The sequence below is a fragment of the Dermacentor albipictus genome, chromosome 1 (assembly GCF_038994185.2).
Source record: "Dermacentor albipictus isolate Rhodes 1998 colony chromosome 1, USDA_Dalb.pri_finalv2, whole genome shotgun sequence".
In the NCBI taxonomy this organism is placed as follows: Eukaryota; Metazoa; Arthropoda; class Arachnida; order Ixodida; family Ixodidae; genus Dermacentor; species Dermacentor albipictus.
This window is the reverse complement of record NC_091821.1, coordinates 364,041,269-364,069,044: the sequence shown is the minus strand read 5'-3', so window position 1 is coordinate 364,069,044 and position 27,776 is coordinate 364,041,269. Positions and strand designations below refer to the sequence as shown.

The following is a 27,776-nucleotide window of genomic DNA, read 5'->3' as shown; positions in this document are numbered from 1 at the left end:
TTCTCTCGTGAGCTACGGAGCTCGCCATCCCGAGAACCACTCTCAACTGCATCGTCCAGCTCGCACTTCACTTCTGCACGCACATCTGGCTTTACACGGGTGCTCGCGTCTGTCGGGTCAGCAGTACCCTTTTCCTCGCTAGCAACCTCGCTAACCTTTCCAGCGACGCACACGCTCGGTAACTGTGCCAATTTGTTCGCAGCTGGCCTAGCTGTCTCCACAGTCATCTGTTGGCACAGCACCTCGTCGCTCTCACTCTGGCCTTTAACGGCCTCTATTGCCACTAAGGCATCGTTAGCAGCTAGCCTTTTCCCTTTACTTATGAATCTGCAGCTAATCTCACAGGCACTACTCTTCTCGTCGGCTTCTGGCGAAAATCCGCTCGATGCTGCCTCATTCTTTCGCTCTGTACTACCTGCAGAATTCTCAGACAGCCGTTGTCTCTGTGCCAATAACTGATCACAATACTGTATCTCTTTGATCAGTGCTGCCTTCTCTCTCTGATACTTCTGCTCTCGCTCACGTTCGCGTTCATTCTCACGTCCGTGACGCTCACACCTAAGAGTAAGTTCTTGAAGCTCCTGCTTCCGTTCATTCTCGCGTTCTTCACGCTGACGCTCACTCCTAAGCTCACGACGCTCTCGCAAACGTACACGACGCACACGCTCCCGTGGCTCCTGTATCACTTCCCAAGCAAGCTCAATGCTTTTGCCATCATTGCCACTATCATTAATCGCCTTTATGATAGCTGGCGTTTCCATCCGTTCGTCCGCCTCAACTCCCAAATCGTCGCACACCAACAACAAGTCTAACCTCGTCAACCTTCTAAGATCCATGGCAGCTGCCCCGACAGGTGGTTAAAACTGTTTTCCTTAATTAATTTGTGCAAACACACAATGCATCAAACTCCCGATTCCCAGAACTATCAAAATTGAACACACAACCTTTGAGTCTGGCGAATCATAAGGAAAAAAACCACGCGCTCACTTACGGTTGCAGCACCCTGCCATCCGGTTCATTTGTCCGCTGTTTCCCGGTTCCTCCGGACTCCCTGGGTCGAAGGCTCGCTCCTTCTTCGCAACTCCCAGTCTCTTCGGACCTCTTTCGACGAAGGCTCTCTCTTCTTCGCTCTTCCCGGTTCCTTAGGATCTCTCTCGACGAAGGTTGATCCGTAGCGCTGCCACCAGCTGATGCGTTCGGAGGCGATCCTACCGCTGCCAACCAGATGTAGGGGTTGGAGGACGGGACTTCGGGATGAAAACCCAAAAACTTGGGAGAGATTTATTCTACATTATGTACAGGGGACGTGAGCGTCAAGTAACATTCGTACAGACATTACGGGCCAGCAGCAACTCGGACGCTGCGGCCCGCGGCAAGAAGTTCGAGAGAGGTGAATCAGGGAATCAGGGCATGTCCCAGAATGCTCAGGTCTCTCTGGAAGGCTTCTTATAAGCCCTTCGAGCACTGCAAGTCACGTCATGTTTGACCAATGGGAGAGTCCACTCCGATGACGCCACTTGCAACCAATGGTAGGCGCCCGTGTCGCGGGGCACACCTGTCGGGGCTCTCTGCGGTCTTGCCACGCAGACTGGCAATCACTTCTAGGCCGGAGAAGGAGGGGGGCTGCACCTGCTCCATTGTCCGACGCCCACCTGCAAATCCCGGCGACTCGGCTCCGCAGCGGTGGCAACAGCCTTCTTCAAAGACGAAGGGGGTCGATTGCGCTCCATTGTCCCAGGCCCCCTTCTAATCCCAGCGACGCACGAACTTGTTGCCTTAAACTTGTTTGCTCGGCCGCTTCTCTGGAATGCGCTTTCCTGCTCCTGCATTCCTCAATTAGCTGTGCTGCCACTCGAAACGGTTTGGGGAACTCGAAGTAGCCTCAGGAACCAGCTCCATATCTAACAGCGTTCAAGGAGGCAAGCTTGCTTTATGTGCCATTTGTTTGGGGTACCCCACCACCCCTTGGAGGCGCCGATGCGACTATCTACGCGGTTGCTAGACGGCGCAACGCATGCGCTACGTGAAGCTATCGTTTCCGGTACCCCCTCTCCCGTCTCATCTCCCCTTCTGCACCAGTGGCCAAAAACCTGCATGCGCAGGCCGGCTACCTCCTTCTGCCTTCCACTGCTGCAGTCGAAGTAATAGAAAGATTTAGCTTGTCTAGTAATCGGGTAAACGCCGGCAGACTGGGTGTTGGGGCGGACGGGCGGATGCGTAAACGTTAGCGGCCTGCATGGCGCAGCCACCTGGTGGCGCAGAGCTCAAACAGAAAAAAAAAACAACTAATATTGCAGTAAGCAAGTGTATTTTACTTTGCAGCGGGTGTAAATTTTCGGCAGCAACACAACTACGCCACGAATGTGATCATTTATAACCATATTGCATAATCTGCATGCATCTCTATGCTTACAAGCTCCGAAACAACGAAGTTCGAAATTCTGGCAATGGAAAGTATGGCAGTAAGGTTGACAGCTCGGTTGTTGGTTCTAGTGGTGGCTATATATAGTACTAGCCAAGACACAAGAAAGACGTTGTCCACGTAACTTTTCCGCGCGCAGAGTGCACAGCCTGACCCAGACCAAACTAGTTCAGCTATAATCGTTGGTGCAACATTCACCATTGTCATAAATAACGTAAATAATCACCTCGTTCCTGACAACAGAAAATTGCGCATGTTATCTCTAGACAGACCTAGATAAGCTCCAGAATAGTTCTTCACTGGGAACTCCATCTCTATTAACACAAGTGTACGCAAACGTCACTTTTCGGCGCGAGTGTTCATTGCGCATGAAGAATATCCAGTAGTGATAGCTGAGCGATAATTTTGTAACAATGTACTCTAAGCGGCTTCTCAAACGTCCTTGGTTGAATGCGCGTACTGCAACTCTCGTTGTTCTACTCGTCGAGGAAGGTTATTAAAAAGCAGTGTCTTACTCTGCTCAGGGGTGAAGATGTGTTTGTTTTAATTTGAGGAATGGTCGTAAGGCATAATGAGAAAGGCAAATCGAAGTTCGTAGCTCACATCTTGCTAGAAATTAGCAACTTCATTGAAAACGGGTTGTCGATTTCTTGAAGTGAGGGATTGTACGGTACGCCTGGCTTGCATCCGGCCTTACTTTGCACGTTTAGCCTGGTTCTACGCATTTTAGGAAAAACCAAACGCAGGTGTCGCGCATCTCATGTGTCCAACGAGCCGACTATTTCCAACACGTTCCTTAAAGGAGTACTGACACAAAAATTTGAAGTCGACATAACTTGTGAGATCGATTTAGTGGGTCACACACACATCGTGTGTAAAATATCAGCGGCGAATATCGCTTAGAACATATTTAAAATCAATTTTAAAATACGTGCGCGCAGCCAACCGTAAAACAGAGCACCTCGCGACATTGACATCACCCGGGTGTGTAAATAGCCAAGAAAACGCTACGTCATGTGGCTACGTCACGAATTTTCGTTGGCTGCCATGCGGCTTCACACGTGCTCTTAAGACACACGGTCCGATTCGGTGTCCGATCCGGCGTCCGACGCGCCGGAACGGCAGCCGGAATCGAGGTGTTTTGCCGTGCCGAAGCGCCGGATCGGACGTCCGGCGTGGGACAAACCGGGCAGATTTTCATCGTCCGACGCATCCGACAACCGCACCGTCGTCTGACCGCAGCCAATGACAGCGCGGCTGACATGTGACGTTTCCTCCACGAAGGCGGCGCTGGCTTGCCGGTTTCTCGCCGTGTTTTTTTTCCTTGCCTGCTGCAGTTTGTTTCCGACACGAAATAGTTACCAGTTCAGTAAAATTATCCCGAACGTGTGCCTGTTATTCAAAGCAACACCTAGTACACTAGGACTAAGCTACTGGCGAGATCAGGAGCCACGACGCGAGGGCATTTCGCGGGCAGACAGCACACACCGACCGTCTGAGCGAGGCTGCTCGCTTCGCTTGCACGTTTGCCCTTCGCAACGACTGCGTCGAGTAAACCAATTGTATTTGATTACGGGCGACCTAAGTGTACAGTGTTAATTGTTTTGGCAAACATAAGCGCTCTTCGACGAGCTCGGGTTGGATCGTAAGCGCCGTCGGCCGCGGCGTCTGCCTAGCTAGGCCTACCGGCCCTATCGCTGGCTGTTAGCGGAGTCGTCAGTGGGCGACGCGCCGTCGTGAAGTGTTCTGTCACTCGCAGGGGCATAACGTTAATGGCAGTGTTCGCGTAAAGCGACGCAGTGTTGTGCAGAGTTGTTTATATTGCGTTTCTCGACGTGGCTCTGAAGTAAAGCTGGAGGGCTGGATCTGGGCGGAGCTTACGCGCCGCTCAATCTTTCGGATGCACGCACCGTGTGTCCCGAATCATCGTATATATGCCGCATGCTGGAGCATGCGGCGCCGCACGTCGGATCGGACGCCGAATCGTACCGTGTGTCTCCTGCTTTACACGTGCTCGCCGTCACCGGCCGCAATATCCGAGTCGCTGCTCTCCAGTGGGTCAAATTTAAAGTGATTGGCCACATCTAATACGGCGGCGACTCCCACATGCAGGAAATCGTCGCCGCTGGACGACGAAAACGAGGACGACGATGATGGCGAGGACATGGCAAACCACGTGCAGGCATAGCAGACGACTAGCAACACGAAGCTCGCGTGCCGGCGTGCCGCACGCTGGCTGCGCGGCAGAGCATACGTCACGGCTTTTTGCGAACACGTGACCACTTTGTTTACACTCCCGGTGGACCGTTTCGTTGCTCTCTGAAACCGAAACTTGGACTGGTCGCTACAAAAAAGACTGCAGATAATTACCTGTCGCGCTCTGAAGTAAATGAGGTCTCGTGCCGCGATTACTGGGTCATTAACTACTTATTAAAGCAGAAAAAACCACATGGATTTTTTTTGTGTCAGTACTCCTTTAAGGGTGTGCTGTCCGTGACCAGGCCCAGGTGAGGGATGCTATGAGGGCATCTCCAGCCCGAAGTGTCCAAAGGAAACGCCCCCTGTGCGTGAGTAAGGCTACGGGGATGAACGCATATTAAGGCGTGTTTGCCTGATCGGAGGCTAAGTTTCAAGGCTTAGTGGAGAGCGCGGAGACCGGAAGGAAAAGACACTGGTTACTCAGATGAGGGAGATGATTCAGGCATTTGATATACCATGTGGTTGAAGCGATGTGCTCTTCTCGATCGAGTCAGTGAAGATCCTTTAGCCAAGGCCCGTTCTGGATACGAAGTAATCCTGTTTTGAGTTGCTGTAAGAATAGAGTGTCGCTTTCGATTAACTGCATTGCAAGCACAATTTTCCTGCTCGCTTGATACACAGGACCAACAAGGGCACCGGAGCTCTATGTGCTTGATCTTGGGAAGAGGAGAAATCTTTCTTTTCTCTTTTGTATGCCATGGTACTTGAGGACGAATCTATAGGGGTATAAGCCTGAAAAAAAGAAGCTCCAATAAAAGACTAAAGGAAAATAACCACCCGGAAGAAAATGTATGAATGATGCGATCAAGAGAAGGAAAAGATCCCCCAATGACAGCGGCGAACGAGGAGCAGCTGTTAGAAGAAGCAGCTGTATACCTGCATGTGTGAAAGATGAGAATCATCATATTCACGTTCATTCCAATCCACCGGAAGCCTGGAACGACCGCTTGGGGCTCGAACCGGTAACCTGGCTTCACATTGTATATGTTCCACAGAGCCGACAGCAGAAAAATCCGTCGAGCGCAACGATTGGCACTTTATTGAATCTCCGGTAGAGCCATGCCCTGGTTTTGTGAGCTCCGCGTGCCGTTGTACTGTGTGCGCTTGAAAAGAAATGCTTCGAGACAGAGAAAGAGCGCAAAAAAACATAAAATGCCAAACAGCCACTGATTGTCAGCTGTTTTCACATCCATTCTTTCAGTTGGAAGGCGCCGGCCAACACACTTATTTCCCTTTTGCGTTCAAACAAGGCTGTGCTCGGGAAATGCATCCGAGCAAAAAACAAGCATCGTCCAACAACCCATGCACGTTTCAATTCCAGCAACGGAATCTGTTTACGGACAGGGATCAAGGATGGTCTGTTTGCGGATCCAGTCATGCGAGTTCCAGAGTCTGACTTTTTCTCTGCAAATAAATATATGTTGAGAAAGATAGGAGTTTCTCAAAGAGCAAATGATCACCGGCGTTTATTCAGGATAGCGACGACTTTAGCAGGACGCATCCTTCAGGGGACTACAGTGACTGCTGTGACAAAAGTGACAAAACATGCGTTTGAAAAAATAGAGCAGAGATTTCTTTTCAAACAACCCAACAGGTGTTGCAATTTCACACACAGCACTTCGTTGACGCCAAGTTGCTACGGCTTTAACACCTGCATTGAGTTGTACAATTTAGTTTATATTTCCTCGCTATGAGGTGCTTTTGTTTATTCGTGGAGACGTTTTGATAGTCACGTATGGGCATTGCTATTGGCACTTGAAATGTTGCAAGGCGGTGCACACTAGAACATTGTCTTGGGTTTCGCGTCGTTGAAGTTGCAAATAGTTTCCTCAGCGATGAAGTTTACCAGCGTGACCAGCGGCTATATGAATTGCTAGCTCTGCCCCACGAGCTCTGTCAGCGTTTTAGTGCTCTGCGCAATCAATACACCAGGACATAAACATGTACATATAATGTCGGCTGATCATAAACACACAGATCTCTCAATGCAATAGAGCATTAGATTCCATGGATTCGTTAATTTATTCGATTTAATTTGTTTTTGTTTGACCGCTAGATATCCCACTTTGTATGAACTGATAAATATATATATATGTACAGAACATTAACTGCGTCACGACGCAGATTTCTTGGCACAAGATGTACAGAAATAGCCAACTTAACATCCTAAAAGAACAAGAATCCCATTTACATCTAATTACAGCAGAATCATTTCCAGATCTATCCACCACACCCGACCATGGGTGGTGCGGCTCGCTTAATTGAGTGTGACCGTGATAAATTCGCTGGGCTTATTTTCTGAAAGGCAGCAAGAGCTGGCTGTCAGATTTTAGATCCATTTAATTGAAATAACAAGAGCTAAAAGGCGACGCTATCGCCGGCAAGTACGCGGTAAGTACGCTTCAGGCAATTATCGGGTTCTGCACGGTGCCAGAATGTAAAGCGAAATTACAAGCGACATAAAGAGCTAAATTGGGACAGGAAATGTTAATTGCTGCGCACTGCGCTCTAGTTGTGTACACTCATAAGTGGTTGTGAATAAGAACAGGGCTCATGTTTAATTATGGCAAGCAGCACTGCACCACTGTATCAAAGCTCACACTGTACAAAACACACACACACAAAAAACACACACACACACGCACACACACACACACACGCACACACACACACACACGCACACACACACACACACACACGCACACACACACGCACACACACGCACACACACACACACATACACACACACACACAAACGCACACACACGCACACACATGCACACGATACAAAAAATAAACAAACCTAGAGAAACAATAGATGGGAAGCAAGGAAAACATGCATGCAAACCGCTGTGTTGCAGGTTATATCTGCTTTTTTTTTACCTATAAAAAGAGCTTAACTGAGGCGAATACCAAGGAAAGATTGAGTGATGACCGCCTCCTCATGAGAGCATGAGCAGTCCGCAATATATCAGCTTCCAGTTCTCCCTCTCTGTTTTCTTTCATTAGGTTCTAATACCATCGTAGCAGCTGTGAGCAACAGCCTGTGAATGGGGTTAATAAAATAAACCATGGTGGGTTTAACCATTCAAAGCTAGTGATGGCCTCATCATTGCCCTCGTCACTGAAACAAAAAACGCAGTGAAAGAACAAACACAATACGCGTACTTTGTTACAGTATTATGGCGTATACTCAGCCTCTAAGCGCGACTCATGTGCTCTGACTATATACTAATGTCTTGCTTCACCGAGAAAGTACTTCACCAAGGCAGGGAAAATTGTGTGCCACTAAAGCAGAAAATACCTGATGCAATAAGAAACAGTGTGAACGCATCAGAATGACCAAGCACAGCTGAAACATTCCTTTTTATCTTTTTTTTGTTTTGTGGAGCTCCTATAAAGGAGGCTGGTTAATTTTTTTTCTGACGGGATTGTTTAAGCCATTGACATCGAACACTTTTCGCACAGAAAGGACTCGAAAAGACCCAAGGGAAGGCCAAGTTATCAACAGCTCAGGAGCGCCTTGTAATCTTTTTGTTCATAAGGCACTTTGGAAGAGTGTGTGAAATGAAGAGCTAAGAAGAGAACAAGTTAGCCTGGCGCCTAGTTAATCCTTTTCCTCATTAGATCCACAATGTCGCATATGCTGTTGGTGCTGCATATCACTGTTGATTTATTTCCACCTTTTGTTTTGCGCGCTTCTTGACCTTGTATAAAAGAATAAAACAGCCTCGATTACCGAGAAAACGGAGTGAGGCTGAGTTGCTAGGAATTACTCCAGCTTCACACTTTCAAGAGTTCTTCGGGAACAATGTAAAGAGTGGCAAAAAAAAAATGAAGGAGCATTGGCAGATGCCTTCCTCTGAGCAGAGTAACATTAGCTTCTTAGATATCTTGTGGTTGAGATTCTCCGTGCCTTTAGGAAATGATACCAATGAGCGTTCCTGAAGGTATACACCGCCAGGCACGCAAAGCTTGAAGGCATAATTATCAGGTTTAAGAATGAAAAAAAACAATGGAAAGGAACTTTCTTCAACTGCCGAAGCCATCACGGTGGCTTCAACTCTCCTGCGCTGCACTTTAGGGCTCATTAAAACATGCACCGTGCTGCATGCTCCTGTCGACGACGCCCAAAATTGAAACACGAAATTGCTGACTGCCCTTGGAAGTCAGCTTTTCTTCATTTCTTGATTGACGCTTTCAATACTCATCTTTGCTAAATATTCTGCTCGGAATTCTTCATTATCGGTTTGCCAACCGAGCTGCTCTAGATGCTTCCGTTTAGTTTAGTGAAACTTTTAATTGGAAATCTGGGAACAATGGCCCCTGGTATTTGTTCTTTTGTTTTTTGTTTTGCCGAAAGAAACTGCTGCCAGGAACCGATACGTGTTGAAACTGTATACATGTTCTGAAATTACGCAAGAGAAAAATGAGAAATTGAAGGGTTACGACCTGTCGATGTTCTTAAATTAGGCTCCACCAAAAATGTTTACTATAATGTTGAGTGCAGTTAGGTGTACCAGGCTGCACATTATGACCAAGAAATGAAATAGGGAATATTGATTTTACCGAGCTCTCTCGGTGATAATATCACACCTTGCTCAGCAGGACAACTCTGACAGAGCGCTTTATAGCGAGATCAAAATCTTTCACAAGGTCCTTTGTACCATAGCGGCAATAGCTATTGAATGATACGAAAGCTTGCTGACTGTGTATAACATGATGCATAAACACAGGTAGTTTTAACCTGTCAGCAAAATTGGAGTATGAGCGACTAAACCACCAGAAGGAGAACGTTTCGCTCTAAAGATTTATATCGTAGTAGGATATGTGGGAATACCCGGTCAGAATTTTACAAAACAACAAGTAAAAACGCTTCTGCACATTAAATCGGCTTCCCTTGACTGTCCCCTGATTAGTGCCATAAATTTGTAACTTTGGTCGTTCTTTCGATGGCTGGTTTTGTCTTGTCTTTTATTTAAAGTGTTTTATTGTGCGCCTGCATTCCCTAGCATTAGCGAACTATCATGAGGACTTAGGACATAGTTATGTGGTGTGTAGCCACACTCGCTTCACTGGTTTCGCTTTCTTCGTAAAAGAGTACAGAACAAATATTACTAAGTGTTGATGTAGAGCGTTTAGCAATTAAATCGCTATTATCGGCCCGCATGGCGGCCGGCACTTTCTACACCACCGGCGGGCACTGAGGAGACCGAACTGATGTATTGGGGTAGGCGATGAAATCGTGCCGATTATTGCTTTTGAATCACTGAGCATTGTACATTCATTGATTCTAAATTACGCAAAAAGCATTTATTTTTCCATTCATGTAATGGTGGCTTCCTTTCTGAAAGGTAAATAATTGAACTATCCGTCTTGTGCAAATAATAAAGCTAAATTTGGTGTGTACTTCATCTCTCCTCGTACGGTTACTGAACTTGAATGGTCACTTTGGTGAAAGAATACTTCAAGTAGGTGTTTGTCAGACCGGGGCAACTAAAGTCAGCGTATAGTATAATTTTAAACAGAATTTGTAGTCGCACTTGAAACACTTTGAACGCAAGGCCTTGAATATAGCAGTTTTGCATTCAGCGAAGCTGTCATTTTCAAGCCAACAAATCTGCTTAAGTTTAACGTAATGCTTAAAATTAATAATGTGTGCTCGCGCCTAAGCTTAGAGGATTTCACTGCATGGGGTATTTAACCCCGAGATAACACGGTAAATACAGCAAGAACGATAAGAGCGCGGAAACGGCTCCTGCGGGCTCTAATTTACTACTCAAGTTTATTGCCGTCTCAGTGGCAAAAAATATAAGCTAAATATTTGTGAAAAAGCACAAAAAAGACGAACATCAACACATGACGACATTCTTGACTGGAGGATTCTCACCACGAGCGTGCATTGGATAGTGGCGGGGGGGGGATATTAATCGCTTAAGTAAGTGATTTCGTTGTGCAATAATTGAATGAATGGCATGCTGGCGTATGAAGGGCCACGCTTGTTAATCGCGAAAGCCTTGATGATTTCACAAAATTGTCTTCAAGTTGATGTACCTCTTGATAATGCCGACATCCTCAAGAGAGAGAGAGAGAGAGAGAGAGAGAAGGGAAGACGGAAAGGCAGGAAGGTTAACCAGACTGAGTCCAGTTTGCTACCCTACACGTGGGGAGGGGAATGGGGAGTGAAAGAGGAAGAGTTTTGGCCTATACCCACGCGACTAGCAGTGCAAGGCCAGGGTGCTGCCATTACTTCTGCTTCAAATTATTGGCGTGCTCCCGGAGGCAATCGTTGAGGCACCGGCCTGTCTGCCTCATTTTCAAACTGTAATTCTCTCTTGTACTGGCGCTATTATTTAAAAAGGTTTCTGGGATTCATCGACTGAGCAATGCTATTTGTACGAAGCGTTAACATGATCATCAATTACTGATACTTTATGCCATATGCTTAAAACTGATGAATCCTACCAGAGAAGGCACAAAATAGGCTAAAACACCTCTCAACCCATTAAATTACGCAACTTATTCGTTAGCATGTCATACTCCCTCTAAGTCACCGGGAAACTCTCTTTCTTGACATAAACCGCAAACTGCTATGAGGCGCCTAAATGTAGAACTCATTGCACCTTAAGTACAGAAGGTTGCAGTGAACATTACAATTACTCGGCAACTCCGACAACGAGACTTGGAGAATGGGCAGCTAGTTTGCATGTGCTACCACATCAAAAAATTTTTGTTTATGAGAAAGCCACATGATTTTAATTTACTAATGCGCAGCGCCCTATAGGCAGCACGACTTCACCTCTTCAATGGAACAAGTTAAAATAGCAGCAGCTGTTTGTATGTTTAAGAACATCACATGATGCTTCAGAAAAAAAGTTAGAGCCAAATTCGCAAAACCTTTCGTTGGTAAGTGCTATGTGCCATTGGTCGGTCGCCTTCGCTATATGTGTCAAGCATTAGGAGTGACTGGCATTTTCTCTTACAGAGGTTTCCGGCGTAAACTTTTTTAAATAATGGCATTGGGTGTTTTTTTGCTATTGTTTTATTCTCTGGAAGCAGTACAAAGCGTATGAACACTTAAAGATTTTGCATAAGAAGATGTCTCTATTCATGCCTTTCATTTCGTTTCTGGAGGCAACAAGAAATGGAAGGGTTACTGTAACCTTTCATTGAAGCGAATGTACTGGCACGTCTATCGCTTTTTTAGAGCTCATGGTGTAATGCGTTCAATGGGACATTTATAGAATCAGTGGTTGTTCCAGCGTTTTTATTTCTTTCTTTTTTGCCATACTTCAGTGTGCTCATAAAAGCGACGGCAGTCTGGGCCTACATTTTTGGGATGGGGTATAATTGAAATCGCTTTCCACCGTGAAGATTCCTTCAGCGGAACACCAGCTATAAAGGATGATCCTGCGCTGCTTAGATGAGCTATGTATTAAGAAAAGACATTGTAACTTCTCGCAAACGCTTGACCTTCCAGCTTTTTTATCCCACAGGCATACATTTTATAATTGCACATCAACGGCGTCATCAATTATATATGCGTCTGTCTCGTCTTATTTCTTTTTTTAATCAGTGCAAAAAAGTTTCTTCAAACTTATTTTTTCCCTAATTGAAATCTTACTAGGCGTGAATTCACTGTCAAGTACATTTAGTCGTTCTTGCCTTAATTCATAATTCCCCTCTCATTCCCTTTACAGAGGGGATGACATTTTATTTAAACTTTGACCATGTGCTGTGTTCATAAAGTTAAGTGAAGGTTTTTTTCTCGTTTGTCTCCTGCACCTGTGCAAATTTAAAAAAGATGAATGCATATAAGCGAACAACAACGTTAAGCGCATATTTTGTTTATATCACATACTAGCATCTCACGAATGCATTTTCTGCCAGATAACAATAAAAGCGGTTAAAAATTTAAAACAACTCCAAATGAGAGCGAAAACCCCACTCTTTCTATGTGTAAACTTCTCTTTTCCCCGCATATCAAACAAACGAGGAAACAAACAAACCCGAGCTTATTCGCGTTTAAAGGCAGAAGCAAAGAACAGCGCCGTATAACTCCAGATAATTTGTGCGCCCTCGGCATAGCCCGGTATTTCAATGTGTGAATGCTATATTAGTTGCACGTTGCGTTATATTTTGTCATTGATTTGTTGGAACCAACACGGATGCCACACCCAAGTCATTTAGCTTTGCCCGAGAAAGGTTGCTGTGGTCGGGTGTCGCACTCTAAGAAGAAATGACGCAGACAAGAACGTGACCTGAAGTCTAATCCTGTGTCCTACTCGCCTCTGCAGAAGTGCTCCGTGCTTAGCTGTTTGACATGCTGGCGTTTTTGTTCGACTGCTCATGGAAAAGAAGGGAGTGGGGAGGGGGAAGGACAGTAGGCGATGTGTTTTCCCCAAAGTAATGAAGAAAAGAATTCAAAGAGGTTTTTTCCGCACTGTTCGCTTTCAAGAACCACGAAAAAAGAAAGGTGACAAATAAAGATTTACAAAGCGGGTTTCTGCTTAAACGAAAACAGAGAAAGAAAAATTAAACGTTTCTCTCTCTTCGTGCTGTCTGCAAATGAGGTATAAGATAAAGTTCGAGGTAGGAAAAGAAGTGCAAACAGAGTAATATACCTATAAGGAGTATTAAAAGATACGCTAAGAAGAAGAGACTATGCAAAGAGTGGTGCTATATGGACTGGACTAAGCGGTTAATGGAAGCAAAGTGCGCATTGAAGATTGTGCGGGGAACTAAGAACTATGTTAAAGGAGCTGACATGGTGGGCTCAAGGTGCCACAACCAACCATCATTACGACGTAATATTCCCCACATCACCGGCTGAAGACGGTAGAAAGTGAAGAAAATGCTAACAGGCAGTGAAATGTTCTTCAATCATTCAGCCTACGACCTGATTCAACAGCCAAACAGATATAGTAGCTCGGTGGATTGATCGACTGCTTATTAGTGCAAGCAGTAATGAACGATAAAATGTGGCATAGAATTGCAGAGGACAAAGGGGAGTTGTCGAGGTGTGGCAACTGCCGCACTGCCTTGCAGGCACCTTAAATGCTCCGCGGAAAAACGACGAGTAAACACTGCATTATGTAAACAAGGGTCAAAGTTTGGTAGTGTAGAGGATTACAAACCGAAGAAACTAACTTAGAGGAAACGTTGAGATCGGGAGATGAAGGTATAGGGGCCTGCTGGCTTTCTTATATTGGCTGGCATTACGAGCTCCGGTGATGTACCGTAGGACGTGAGACGTCGAGTACCCACAGCGCCATCTAGGAAGGCTGCCAGGCGTTGATTCGCCCGGGCCCAGCGTGCCAGCCGTTCTGAGAGCTGCAAGCCCCAGATTACGAAAAAGGGGTAAAGACCTCTCTGCACTACGCCGTGGTGTTTGTCCCCCTGAGGAGAAGATGACGTAATGTCTCCTTCGCCTTGCCGCATTTGGGACACGCACTTGTGAATGAGCTGCCACCGATCGGCGACGAGCCATCGTCGGCAACCCAGTGCATAATAGCAGCGTCATGCACTGCTAGCGCATGCATCCGCGAATGCTGAAGGAGGGCGGCGATTTTCCAGTGTGGCAAGGCAAGTGTGTCACTCCCCACTACGTTATTGGTAACCGTTTCAGCATGAAACGGTAGATAACATTCAGCTGTAGTAAACCCAAATATCTCCGGATGAATTTTCCTGTCATTGATCTTTTCCGTTGTAATGCTCTCAACAGCTGTCATCTCTGTGCCTGCAGCAAAAGAAAAAAAAGTCTTGCATTGCCTGTTTTTGAGGACATAATGACAGCAAAATAAAACTATCCGACAACGAATACATTCGTATGTAAGTTTGACCCAGTTCCCAAAAAGCAGCACGTCTTCGTACAAAGCTGTGCACCTCGCCAACGGCCGCTATCGGTGAAGAAGCAATGGGAGACGATGGCGGGTTTCTCAGTAGGACTACTTTTCATTTATAATTCACCCCTGGAGACACTCGAGCACTCGTTTCTGACATCACTTTCCTTGCAAACTTCAGTATGTGGGCGCCATTACGAACCCCTCAGTTCGCACTCCTTCAGCAAAATAAATAGGAGAAAGAGCTCTGAAAGTTTGAGCCATACCGATCATGAATCCGGAGGAAGTAGTACAGAAGAAAAATAGTGCATGTCGAAGAATGAAGTAAGAATGTAGTGAAGTACGGACGAATACGTCGTCATACGCAGAAAGCTCAGAGGACACTTCAAGGAAGAACCCTGCAAAAGTACGGAAATGACTGTTTTTACCCCGGGATATAGTCTGTACATAGAATTGCAGGCGCGCTGGTAAAATTTTTTCCCGCAATGTGTGCATTTTTACTGCAATATTTAAAACGCAGTTTTGCCGTGCATAGCCTAGCTGTATGAAAGATATGTAGAGAGAAATTGTCTGGTGACTGTAGCTCTTCTGCTCTTCGAGCAAGCATGTAAACATGTCAGTTCCGTTGTGGGTTGCTGCCACAAGATAGCAACAATGCTAAAGAAGATGTTTAGATGTGAAATACGGAATACTCAACATAGCAGTATAAGCCTTTTGGTGTGATTGAATGACAACACAACTGCAATGAAACAAAAGGAGTTAAAATTAAGGATAGGACCAAAGGGCTTGAAATTTAAGGATAGCGAAAGCAGGAAGTATGGGTCCTATATCGTAAAACTATTCCAATATGTTTCTATTCCAATCTCCTGACGTCAAATTTGCGTAACCACCGATGCAAGTACCGGGCGGTCACCCACAGGGTGGTCTGAACAGACGAATCAAACGCTCTCCTCGTTCATAGGAGGTCACTTTTGTTTGCTTGAACAACGAATAACATTGCCTACAATGAGCGGCTTGTATCTAATTGGCTGACAAGAGGCGAGGACAACGCTCAAGTGGAGAGGGATTCGCTGGGGCAGAGCCAGTGCACTGAAAATAGATAACGGGATGAAGAGGCTGGTGCCGGCGTCTGCGATTGGTCGGCTTTCTTTTACTTAGCTTGAGGTGGCTGGTCGAAAATCGCGGCGGCATGCAACGGAAGCTTAAGAATGACGCTATAACTGATCCTCAGCAAAGAAGGTTTGGCAGAATGAGGTGGTAAACGTGCCGAAAGTGCTCGAAAATGTTACACGGCCACGCAAGGAGCTTTATTATACGCAAATTCACGCATGCTCTCCGGCAGGTGCGAGTAGCCAGTGTCTCAGCGATCGGCGGCAGCCTTCTTTTATTCCTTTCGGAACGGGGCAGCCTGCGGCTATTCCGAAGAAAATTCAGTTTTGTTCGGCATATTAATACATCTTTATCGCGTACACGTCAATTTGACGCGGTGAGGTTGTGCGGTTTTGTGACGTCGCGTGACAGGCAGGTGAACTGGGTGCAGCCCGAAAAATTTTTACCAATAGCCGAGGGCTAATGGAGAAAAGGGGTCGAATCAGACATAACTGTTTTTTTTTCTGTCAAATCATGCATAATCCCTGTGTACACATGCTATAAGATGGGGAGCTATCGCGGTTTTCATGATGTCACGTGACAGACCGGTGAAGTGGAGGTTGCCGAAAAAAAGTTTTTGAACTATCGTGGAGGGCTGATAGTAGAATTGGAATAGAAAAGTTTTGAATAGTTTTACGTTATAGCACCCTATATCATTTGTGAGTCCAATGCGTGGCTTGTAACAACCACAAGAGCCAGAGTAAAAGAAATTTTATTCATATATTTATTCATATTCATATCATTCATCATTAATTCATTCATCTTCATACATCATTCATTCATATTCATCATTTATTCATATTGCAAATATGTGCGGAATGGTTCGTAAATTAGCCGGAATTTACTCATCATACGCGGAGTGATAATTTGTAAGTTTTTCCGGAATAATAAAGATTACGTGCAACGTATAACAAATCTTGTCCTTGAGATGGATTATTCAGAGTGGCGGACATTACTTGCACGAAAAAACAGAACATATATCAAACTTATTAAAAAATTACTACTTAACTTCTTAAATACAGTTAACGGCACGTATTCCAATTTATACGAATTGTAGTCGGACAACTTGCAAGGCGTATCCACTTGGAATGACTTTGCAGAATGACACCAGTCTGGAGATATGCGCCATCAAACTCACCGCAAGAATGTGCTGTTTCGCTTACCTCTTTAACAAAACCCTCTTTATTAGATTGGACGACCGGACCGAGCGATCGTCTCTGACACAAACTTTGAATTCCATTACGCCGATGACTCCAGTGCACATTAATTCTTGACTTTCTCTCCTTGCATGAATGATTTCATCTCCTTTGCCCTTCGCCCTGTGCAGTGTATCCAACCGGACAAAATCCTGATTAACTTCCTTGCCTTTCATCTATTCCTCTGTTTGTCTCATTGTGATCTGTCATCTGGTACGTACTTACCGCTTTACTTGCCTTCTTCGCATTCAATTTATCTTTCTATCCCCTCCTTTCTGAAGAGTAAGCATGCTTTGTGTCGCTTTCGGTGGCAACTGTCAGCCTTGTTCTTCTCTTATTTTCCTTTCTGTGTAATGTACATTTCTTCTGAAATAGAACAACAACAACAACAGCAATAATAATAATAATATTAATAATAATAATAATATATTGTTTCCCCTCCCCAAAGGTCGTTGGTTCTAGTGCATTAATATACTGTACCTTAACTAACTTAACGCTAATTAACTGTGCGCTAATTAACTCCAAATTGACATTGTTAAAGTCGAGAGTCAAACCCTCGACCTTTGGTGGGAGTCAGCCCACCAAAGGTCGGTGGTTCGACTCCCACCACAAGTCATGGGTTCAACTGTCGACCTTAACGACGTCAATTGGTATCCAACTTGCAGATATGGCCGGTTCCATAATATCCCCAAGTGGGTTGTACTCCCACCAAAAGTCGAGGATTTGCCTCCCACCAAAGGTTGTGGTTTCCACCCTCGACCTTCACGATGTCAATTGGAATCGAACTTACCTATATGGCCGGTTCGTGAATATCTCCATGTTGGGTCATGGGTCTGAGTGCCTTAATAAACTTCGCCCTAATTAACACCAGACGTCGTGGGTTGACCCCTACCAAAGGTCGATGTTTCGACTCCCACCAAAAGTCGCGGGTTCAACTCTCGATCTTAACGATGTCAATTGGAATCCAACAATGTCTCCAATATCTCCAAGTGGGTTGGACTGCCACCAAAGATCGAGGGTTTGACTCCTACCAAAGGTCGCGAGTACGAGTGCCTTAAATAACTATATCTTAATTAAGATCGAGAGTTTGACTCCCACCAATGGTCCTGAGTATGAGGGCCTTAAATAACTATATCTTAATGAAGTGTTCCTTAATAAACTTCGCCTTAATTAACACTAAAGGTCGTGGGCTCGAATTCCACCACAGGCCGTGGGTTGGAGTGCCTGAACTCCATCTCAATGAACTGTGCCTTAATTCACTTTGCCGCAATAAACGCCAAAAGTCGCGAGTTCGACTCCCACCAAATGTCGAGGGTCCGACTCCCAGTTTCGGGGCCATTGAATTTTGTTACAGTAACGGCGGGCGGTAAAATGTTCGTCTCATGAGCCGTCTAAGGCTTTCGCCTTAATAATAACAGTGATTTGTTATGGTTGTGAAGACTAGAATTATAAATAGTCACGAAAGTCTTTCTAAACAAAGAAAGTACCTCCTTGCCTTTTCAGCAGAAAAAAAAAATGGCTGTGGCTTAGGTAAGGTTAAGCCCAGGATGCGAAGCATACTAGCCTTTATTTTAGTTGTTGAACCACTGTTTAGCCTGGTGAACTGCTGTTGCTTGGCTATATTTGGTTCGGCTAGACGAAGAAACAACTCATGCGTTACTCTGCTTCGCCTTGGGCGCCCCGCATTGGACGCGGTGAGCGTCGAGCAACGCAGCGTTCGGCGCGGCAACGAAATGTGCGCCTGAGCAAGCGACGCACGCCTGAGCCTTAGAAACAGCTCGTTTCTAAGGCAACACCGCATTCACTAGAGGCGCTTTTGTACCGCTTTGAATCATTGTACTCCAAATTTGGTTGTTAGTTCGGAGAGTATGCAAGGGAGCATTTTTGGCTTCCTTAAAGAGGTGTACATGGCATGTCGCGTCTTGCAAGTGCGATTTTCGTTTGAATATTTGTCAGTGGTGTCGCGAAAGAAACTTTATAAGGACCTGTGTGAGGTCTTTCTTCCGGTACCGTTGTACAGGTCGATGTACTGTGCAGGTCCATGGCAGTCAGTTCTAAAACGTGTGAAAAGAATGACTGTACCAGGCGGAGTTAAAAGTTTCTTCTTTAAGCTCCATACGAACACTCTTGAAGTCAAGACGTATTTGGAAGCGAAGGGTTTCTTTGTGCCTTGGGGAAATCATTGTTTCATATGCCGGAAGCCGGAAACTATCGAACATGTTTTCTTAGATTGTTGGGGAGCCCTTTTCTTTTGGGACATTCTCCAACGCACGATTAAAAAAGACTTACCGGTTGATGCTTTCGGAATTAGATTTCTGCCCGTTGAGAGTGAAGACGGGATTCCTTTTGACATGATTATGATATTGGGCCTGCACAGTATTTGGCGATCCAGGATGGCGGCCAGCCACGCAGACATTGATGCCAGGCCCATAAGACAGTATTTTTGTGAATCTGTTAGCAGAGCTATTGAAGGCTACAAGATACAAGACCCAGTGCCTGAGTGGCTTCCAAGAATGGAAGCTTTGCTACACATGCGTGAATTTTAATCTCATCACGTAACCCCAAGTGAGGGTGACGTTTTTTTTTAACATACGTGTTGTGTTCTTCGCGCGGACTGATTTGTAAACTGACGTGTTGAAGTCGGCAATAAAGAAAAAAAAAAAAAAAAAACTCGTGGCTCAGTGGTAGCGTCTCCGTCTCACACTCCGGAGACCCTGGTTCGATTCCCCCCCAGCCCATCTTGCAAGAGTTGAGCCAAAGCCACCTCTCCTCTGTCGTGACGTCACGGTGTCACGTGGTATTCAAGGCGAGACCGCCGCGCCTGAGGAGCTGGGTTGAGCTCTCGTAATATGCTTCGCATAAGATGCCCAGCGTGTAGCCGTGACGTAGCTGTCTGTAGTGCTCGCGAAAGGCAGCCGGCTAGAAGGTTTTACGCTCGCCCTCCGCCTGATTTATAATGATGTCACAGTCACCTCTCTTGTACGTCGACTTCTAACCACTTGTATGATGCGTTTTTGTATTCAACTCCAGATCAGGTATACTTTGAAAACCTTGTTTACAGCACACACACACACAAAAATCTTTGTCCTAAAACTTCAACTGAAAGCGTGCACTTGGCGGCATTGGATTACAACCACCGCAGATTAATATTTTTTGGTGTTCCGGGGACCCCCAACTGGCAATTATCAAGAGAAACAAGAGACCAACCATGAGGAACACAATATTGTAGCAAAGAACACCGTATATTTGAAAACAGAAACGTTTATGAGGCGGCTCCAGCCCACTTCCTGACGATGAAACTTTGAACTCCGGATTGTGTTACCAATATTTTACTTCATGGGAAATGAAGCGATGGTGGTAATCATCAACAAGGAAAAAGGCGCCAGAAAATTGCGAACGAACCATTATGTAGGCAGCACCAGCCGACAAGTGCGAGGTAATGCGATAATGAGCCAGTAAGTGGATCGGTAAATTGAATTATTTTGCCCCGCACGTATCGATTCGACGATGATACATCCGCTCTTCCCCTTCCCGTTGGACGCTGCCGTTACGTAGCACCGTATGAACATGCTTCGTTCCTCGAAGTTGAAATCAGGGGCCGAATCTTATAACGGTTCGGAATACGAACCGTTCGCTTCGCCACTTACGTCACTTGATGTGCCACTCCCAAGCCGGCGGTGCAAGAAGGGGAGGACGCGACCAATAGATGAGAGGGTGCCACCTCTGAAGTGTACGTCACTATATGACGAGCTAATCGAGGAATTGCAGAATGTTTCTGCTTACTAAACAAATGTAAAATATAAATTAAATATTATACGCCATGTATTGAAGTATAAACTTGTGGTGCCGGGCGTTTACGCAATGCAGAAGTAATTTATTGATGTCATTCTTTTTCATTCTCAGCCCACAGGCGGTATCGTAAGCGTAAATGAGTTGGCCACGGAGTGGGCAGAGCGCAGCGCTATGTCGTCTGCTACCAGGAGCTCAAACGATGCATGCAACAGGAACGCACTACCAGCACTTCTCAAATAGATAGCGCGACAAAACCGTGAACTGGTTCTTAGGGACACCTTCACTAGCCGACTATATCAATTTTCCTTCTTTTTTCGCCCTTCGTCATCGGCTCGGGCATGACTCGCTCGCCGCCGCGCTGCCGCTATCCCTGCGATCTGCCCCACGGCGCGTCGCGTGATCACGGTATACGGGCCCTGCATTTCCTGCGCGAAGTCAAATCGAAGAGTGTGGTGCTGACGGTGCGCGCGGTGCCGTGAAATTGAGAAACAAAGTACGACACTCCCGAAATAGAGAAAAAAGGGCAGCCAAATAAGAGAGCTCTACAATACCTTCCCGTCCTGACTGTATAGTTTTATCAGCCGAACGAAGGAAGCGCTGAACCAGCCTAGGTTGAACCCTTCTGACTGCTGAACGGCGATCTGCGAACTATTCACACTGGCGATAGCACTGGGAATTCGATCTCACCATGCAAATATCTCCTTGGCATTGACTTTGAAGCTGAGGTCACGGGAAAGCTGACCCAGCCCTTCAACGGGCCAACACAGTAATTGCGAGAGCAACTTTGTGGACAATGTCGGCAGCAGGGATCTAGCCAATTCCGACGAATGCTTCGCGTCCGACTGAGCTCTGGGAGCTGCAGGCCGGTGGCAATGAACCCCAGCGCGCAATATTCCTTCCTCTGCGTGGAATGGCCACTCGTACGCTTGCACCCGACCGAGTCTCCTCCATTTGATAGCGTAGCCTGCAAAAGGTCTACTTAGAAAGCCAGCAAGGGCGGTGCAACTCACTATCCGTCACTTCTTCGAAAGCGTATCGCATTTCCAGCCGTGGTCGACACCGAAAGAGCGACGCCAAGCAGACGACGAAGGCAAGTAATCGCCTCCGAAGCAACCAACTCACGCGCGCGCGACGACCGCGTGTCTCCGGGGACGCGCGACCGGCGCGCGCGGCCAGGGTAACAAGCCAACAGCCAAGCCACAGCAACGGAACCCAAAGCGGACTACCCCTTCGCCGGTACCCTACGACCGGTTCGCTTTGAAGATGATTGACATATGCGTGACGTATTCGAAAATTGCGATACCGCCCCGCTGCCTCTGACGACCTGTGACGTAATCAAAATTTTGGCCAATCAGATGAGGCCAAAGGAACGGTTCCCCAAGCGAACCGTTATAAGATTCGGCCCCAGTGCTCGGAAAGTTGTGACCTTTTGGTTAGATTAAAGAAGCGATGTATTCTGCGGCAGTTTATTCCTTTTGTTATTTTAACTGAGCTCGAATGGTTCGGCACTATTTTACAGAAAGGAGAGGGGGGGGGGGTGTCATTGCGCGATCACTGGCATAGGCTGATAGTATAAGAACGGCAACCAAGAAAATCTCGATGAATGACGAAGACAAAAATGAATCCCTAGTAAGCGAAATCAAATTTACTAAGCTGAAACAAATTACGTTGCGAGCAACGGGTGATCAACCAGAACGTGAAGAGAACCCTACCCGGCGCGATAGCTTATGTATCGTGGCTATGGCGTGGTGCTGCTGTCCTAATGGTCGCTGGTTCGAGCCCAGCACTTGGCGGCTACATTTCGATGGGGATGAAACGCGAAAACTTTTGTGTACTTACATTTAGGTGTACGGAATCCGCAACTTTGGCGCGCTTGATAATTCGTTCGTGGTTTTGGCAAGTACCATTTCGTAATTTCAAGAGAACTTCACAAAATAGATGTCCGTACAAGAAGAATGTTAAGTGGCTCTGCACACAAAAAGCATTAGTGCATCAGAGAGAGAGAGAGATAGAGAAATAGAGAGGGAGAATGATTTATTTACAGAAACGAGATGGCGTGAACTGTGGCTTGCTCTGGTCTTCTACTGTGCACTGGTAACAAGGGAAGAGGAAGAAAATGAATATTGAGTCACAAAAAAAAAGAGTTGCGCGTAGAAAAGTTTAATATGTCGCGGCATATCTAAAGCCATGCGTCCAGTCCAATGGCATGAGAAATGGTAGAACTGCTCTTACAATTGCGGCTTCGCTGTTTATATGAGATCAAGGTTGTAAAACAAACTCATCAAACCGTGGCCTGCTATCGACGAGCGCAATCGGTGGAGTGCGCCGGACAAACACAAAGCACGTGTGCAAGTGTTTCTGGCACCTCATGAAACCAAACACTGGATTTTTTTGTTGGGCTCGAATAGCCCGAAATTCAAAAGTATATCATCAACACGCGAATACCTAATTTAAACATCTAATCTGTCGCAGGTGCGTTACTTGTCTAAATTCACTAATCTGAAGCGTAAACAGCGTGCAAACTTTGGCATTGTTTGGAGGAAGCTCTACAACGAACCAAAGAAGTGTCACGCTTACAGGTAACGATATTCACAGAACGTGATCTAACGAGATCAAAATAGATCAGACGATATTCAGGCCCAATTTACTGAAACGTTGACTATTCATTCAGGCTTGAAAACTTGATCCAATAGGGGAGTCATAGCTGAGGGGCAGCGGAGGTATTAAATGTAGTTGGCTTTGTTGCTAGTGGGTCAAGGGGGTAAAAACATCGGGAGCTACAAGAACGGCTTTCTCTTTGTGATAAGTTTGTGATGCTAAACTAGAGCTCTATTTTTGAAAGGAAAGCCTGTGTATTGTATGCATTTTCGAGGTCATACAATGCGGTTGTTCGTTCCAATGTCATCAAATGTAGATTTTCGGCTCGGACACGGGATGGGTGCCTAATAATTCAGCTAAAGTATTAGGCGCAGCTCTTAGGCATTCGTGCCTGCGTAGAGCGTCAGTGTGCCTCGGCGTTGTTCCTCGGCGTAACAGAGCGGACGAGCGCAGCGGGAGATAAAAGAAGAGCGCACGAGGAGGAAAGTGGAGGAGGAAGCAACAGTGAAATCATGAGGTGGAAAGCCGAGGACGAGAGTAGGGCGAAAGCATCAGGAGGAAAGCAGAGTGCGATAAGAGACTACGAGATGGCGCCATAGTATTTGTAACCTGTGTGCGCGACGCGAATTGTGTAGTACTTTCTGGAAGCCCCGCGATTACACTGGAGCCTTCGTTGAGTCATGTATAAAAGCCGACGTGCTTGACCCGCTTATCAGATTTTCGACGATCACCGACTTTGTTCGCCGCTATCGTTGCGCTTGAGTGTTACTTGTTTTGCAACGCTTCGCTACATCTGCAACGTGCCGCACGAGACATATTGTACGCGTCAGTCAATATATCACGAAACAAAAAATCCCAGTTTCACCAGTAAGGCGAAGCAACGATTGCGATAGCAAATTAGTGGATCGCTGTACGAAGTAAGAAGTTTTAGCGGCCGCATAAGATTGTAAGCATTCGCTTGCTAATTTAATTAACAATAATAGAATGTGTAAGCGTGACTGAACGAGGACGTAGGAAGAAACAGACACACAGAGACAGTGCTGTTTTTGTGGGTCTGCTTCTTTCTACGTCCTTGTTCAGTCGCGCTTTCACATTCTAATACGGATCCAACTATCTAGCGCGTAAAAGTGTTTGAACTAAATTAACCAGCACGTTGTCACGCGCACACAAGTAAACATGATCCCGCATCGCTCGATGACAGCGGAAACTGTCTCTGAAAACGCTCGAGTTTGGAATCGCGGCAGCAGCCGCGAGCCAATTGACCTCCGTGCATCTGTCGCTTCAACGCGTACGAAACATCGAAAGGACAACGCATACGAAGCTACCGGAAGTACGCGCACTCTACAAACATCGCAGATTGTTTTGAAGATGAGGCGCGCGCGGGCGCGCACTCTGGCCTCGTCGCATATCGCTTTCAAGGCGCACGAACAGCGGCAATGCGACCGCACGGCGTCCGCCAGTGGCGTCTACTACGACGTCCGCGATGAGCGTGGCCAACGCCGTGGTAGACGCCGCGGCTGTCTCCACTCTGTAGGGAGTGGCGGGCGAGGAGGACATCGAGGCACCCTAGCAGCCACCAGAGAAGAACGCCCTTCCTCCCTCGCCTATCCGCCCTGCCTCGCGCGTGACCGGAGTCTCCAGCCGAGTGAGAGAGAGTGTAATTGTGCCTCATAATCAGAAAGTGGTTTTGGCACGTAAAATCCCATAATGTAATGAGAGAGTGTAATTGTGCCTCTTACCCCCGTATGCAGAAATGCCACTTAAGTCGAAGCCCATGCTTGACTTGATTTAGATGACGCCTGGCGTTAACGTGCCCAAAGACGCTCACTGCGTTTCCTTCGGCGCGTTCCCGATAGGCGTCACTCAGATCAAGTCAAGCATGGGCTTCAACTTAAGTTGCATTTCTGCATAAGGGGGTTACTCTTCACAATCACACTTTCTCTCACTCTACTGAAGAGGGACCGCATCCGGGCCGCGTTCCTCGCTCGCGCACGCGAGGTTGAAGCGCGTTCGCCGGCTCACCTTCCCACGCTTTCATTCGCACTAGAGTTACTGTATACGGCTCCCGCAATGAACTCCTTGTGGGAACCATATACAGTAACTCTAATTCGCACATACAGCATGCGGCGCGTCGCGACGGTCTTACCTCGCTTCGACTTTATACGGAACCTCACGCCGCCGCCGATGGCAGAAATGTCCCTGGAACGCCCACATAATTGCTGTCGCAATAAAAAAATAGGTGCAGAGCTGAGCTCAAATTTCGCATTAAGAAGTATACTTATCGCTGGTGCTTTTTTTTAGTCCCGAAATGCGCACGAGAATTGTCACATACCGAATTCACCCCATTGTACATATCGCGGTAAAATACACTTCTGTAACCCTTTGCTTTTAGAAACGTAGCCATGACACACAACCAAGGCAGACTTAAGTCTCCATCATTAAGCTATGATACTCCAGAAGCTCCAACAAGAGAAATATTCACAGAATAATGGAAGCTTGAAGTGATCAACCGTGTTTCGCATGAAACAGCGACCACATGACAGCGTCCTCCCCCGCATGTATATGTGAATTCACTAAAACTGAATTTGACTTGAGTATTTTGTCATTGTACCGACCGTGCATGTCATTATATCGACCGTGCAGAAGAGTGCATTAAAAGCGCGCAAGCCAACGGAGCATTAGGTTGTACTTGTAAACGTTGCAGAAAAAACAATCTAAAGGATTACAATGACAATTTCTTCAATGAAAAGTGTAATTGAATAAATTTACCAATCACTGCCTCCACGAAAGTAATTGAGGAATTACTAAAGTGTAATCGATTACTTCTACGTTAGTTTCCTCCCAATGTTGATTAACAATGCAGTAATACAGTAAGTAGAACCAAATGGTCTCGCTCTCTGTTTGCGTCCTGTGTAGCCCTTCATGCGTTTATGCTCGCTAACAAGTTATTTTCAAATTTATTTTGCAATCTTCAGTCATTTTCTTGAGACCAAATCAGCAGCGACAGTGAAACGCTCGGCCTGCGCACTGAAAAAAAAGACGGTGTCGTAACGTATAAAAACTTTGCGCAAATTATCGCGGTTACTCAATTCGCGATGCTCCCGTCTGTGTGCTTGTTGAAGCTCCGCACTTTGTTGCGGCTGTTGTTAGGAGAAGGCTTCTACCGGTAGGGCCAACGAAAAGCAGGAAAAAACTTGACTGCGGCTTAGCTGAGCCAACCCTGGTTATGCAAAGCGAAAACTTCGTTTAGCCCGGTTAAGTCTTGGTTTCACTTGGTTAACCTTTCATTTAGCTGTAATTATCAAACATAGTTAAGCTAGGTATGACGGCTGTGCCTAGGTCGGTGGCTAGACATAACTGTGATTAGGCTTGGGTAGACACGCGTCGCTAGCCAGGCGATGTGTGCGAAGTGGTCAGGCGCCGCTTGGCGGCGACGGCTCAAAGCCTCGCGCTCCCGCGCAACGCTCAGAGAAGAGGGCCTGGTCTCCCCCTCATCCATAGACAAACTCGCACTGAATAGGCGAGTGCGGCGCTCCTCCTAGCCAGGCGCGCGGAATGTCACGTGGTCATGCGGCGACCCAGCTGCGGAGAGCGCATGTACCAAGACGGCGGCAGCGACGGCGGCTGGCGCACGCGGCGACGGCAGAGCTTGGCGCGGTAAGTCGCGTGATACATTGCCAAGGCTACGGCGCAGCTGCGGTAAATCGAAGGTCAAATTGCTGGCGACAGTGAAACTCGGCTCGACTTGGTTAGTAAAGCTTTCGCTCTAACACCGTTCGTAGACGATTTCCTGGCATGAATTTCCAACGTGGCCATCGCTGTCGAGCCTTACTAGCACCGGTTAAATTCTCTGGAGAAAACGCGGTGGAGCGTTAAGATGAAAAAACGAATACTGAGCGGCCGAGTTTGCATGTCTGAACACGTGCAACCGCGAGGCTGCTACGTAAGTACGACCGCGAGCGTTCTGCAGTAGTCCCTGAAAAATTCAAGTGCTTAAAGCTGCGTCGCCTGTTGCAGCTTGTCTCATTCACAAAGTAACTCATTACATGTAATTGGTTACTGAAACAAAAGTTATTGAGTTACAGTAAGCATTACTGAGTAAAAATGTAATCGACCAACTACAAAGTTACCAAATATGTAATCGATTACATGTAATTAAATGAATGTAATTGTTTACGTAATAGTCTGGTTAACGTCCATAGAACTTGCGATAGGAACCTCTAAAGATAGAAGCCTCGAGTCACGGGTTAATTAACGCCGAGCGTTGAGGCGTTGATGAGCGGTGCCTCGAAAGAAAAAGAGGTCGCGCCGGGGGATACAAACTAAAGCTAAGGGGGTTAATTGACACTGGAGCTCGGTGTGTGAAAGGAAAACAAGCAAACATGAGAAACATGGAAACCGCGAAGGCAGAAATTCTTTCAATCAAGGAGAGCGGCAAGGTCAGAATGGAGATTGGCTACCATTGATTATTTGCTGTCCTAGTGCGGGGAGAAAACATAAAATAGTTCAACGTCTTTA

The 27,776-nt window shown here is 46.4% G+C and overlaps 2 long non-coding RNA genes across 2 annotated transcripts in view; one reads left to right on the top strand and one right to left on the bottom strand.

Annotated features, from left to right (window-relative positions):
• Positions 1-27,776, bottom strand: part of LOC135911324 (uncharacterized) — a 716,391-nt gene that overhangs the window by 220,164 nt on the left and 468,451 nt on the right. The gene's annotated exons all lie outside the window — the stretch shown is intronic.
• The window catches only part of LOC139054607 (uncharacterized), a 132,503-nt gene continuing 131,504 nt past the window's right edge, over positions 26,778-27,776 (top strand). The window contains exon 1 of the long non-coding RNA XR_011511357.1: positions 26,778-26,915. This is a non-coding gene — a long non-coding RNA (uncharacterized lncRNA). The remainder of the gene's footprint in view (positions 26,916-27,776) is intronic.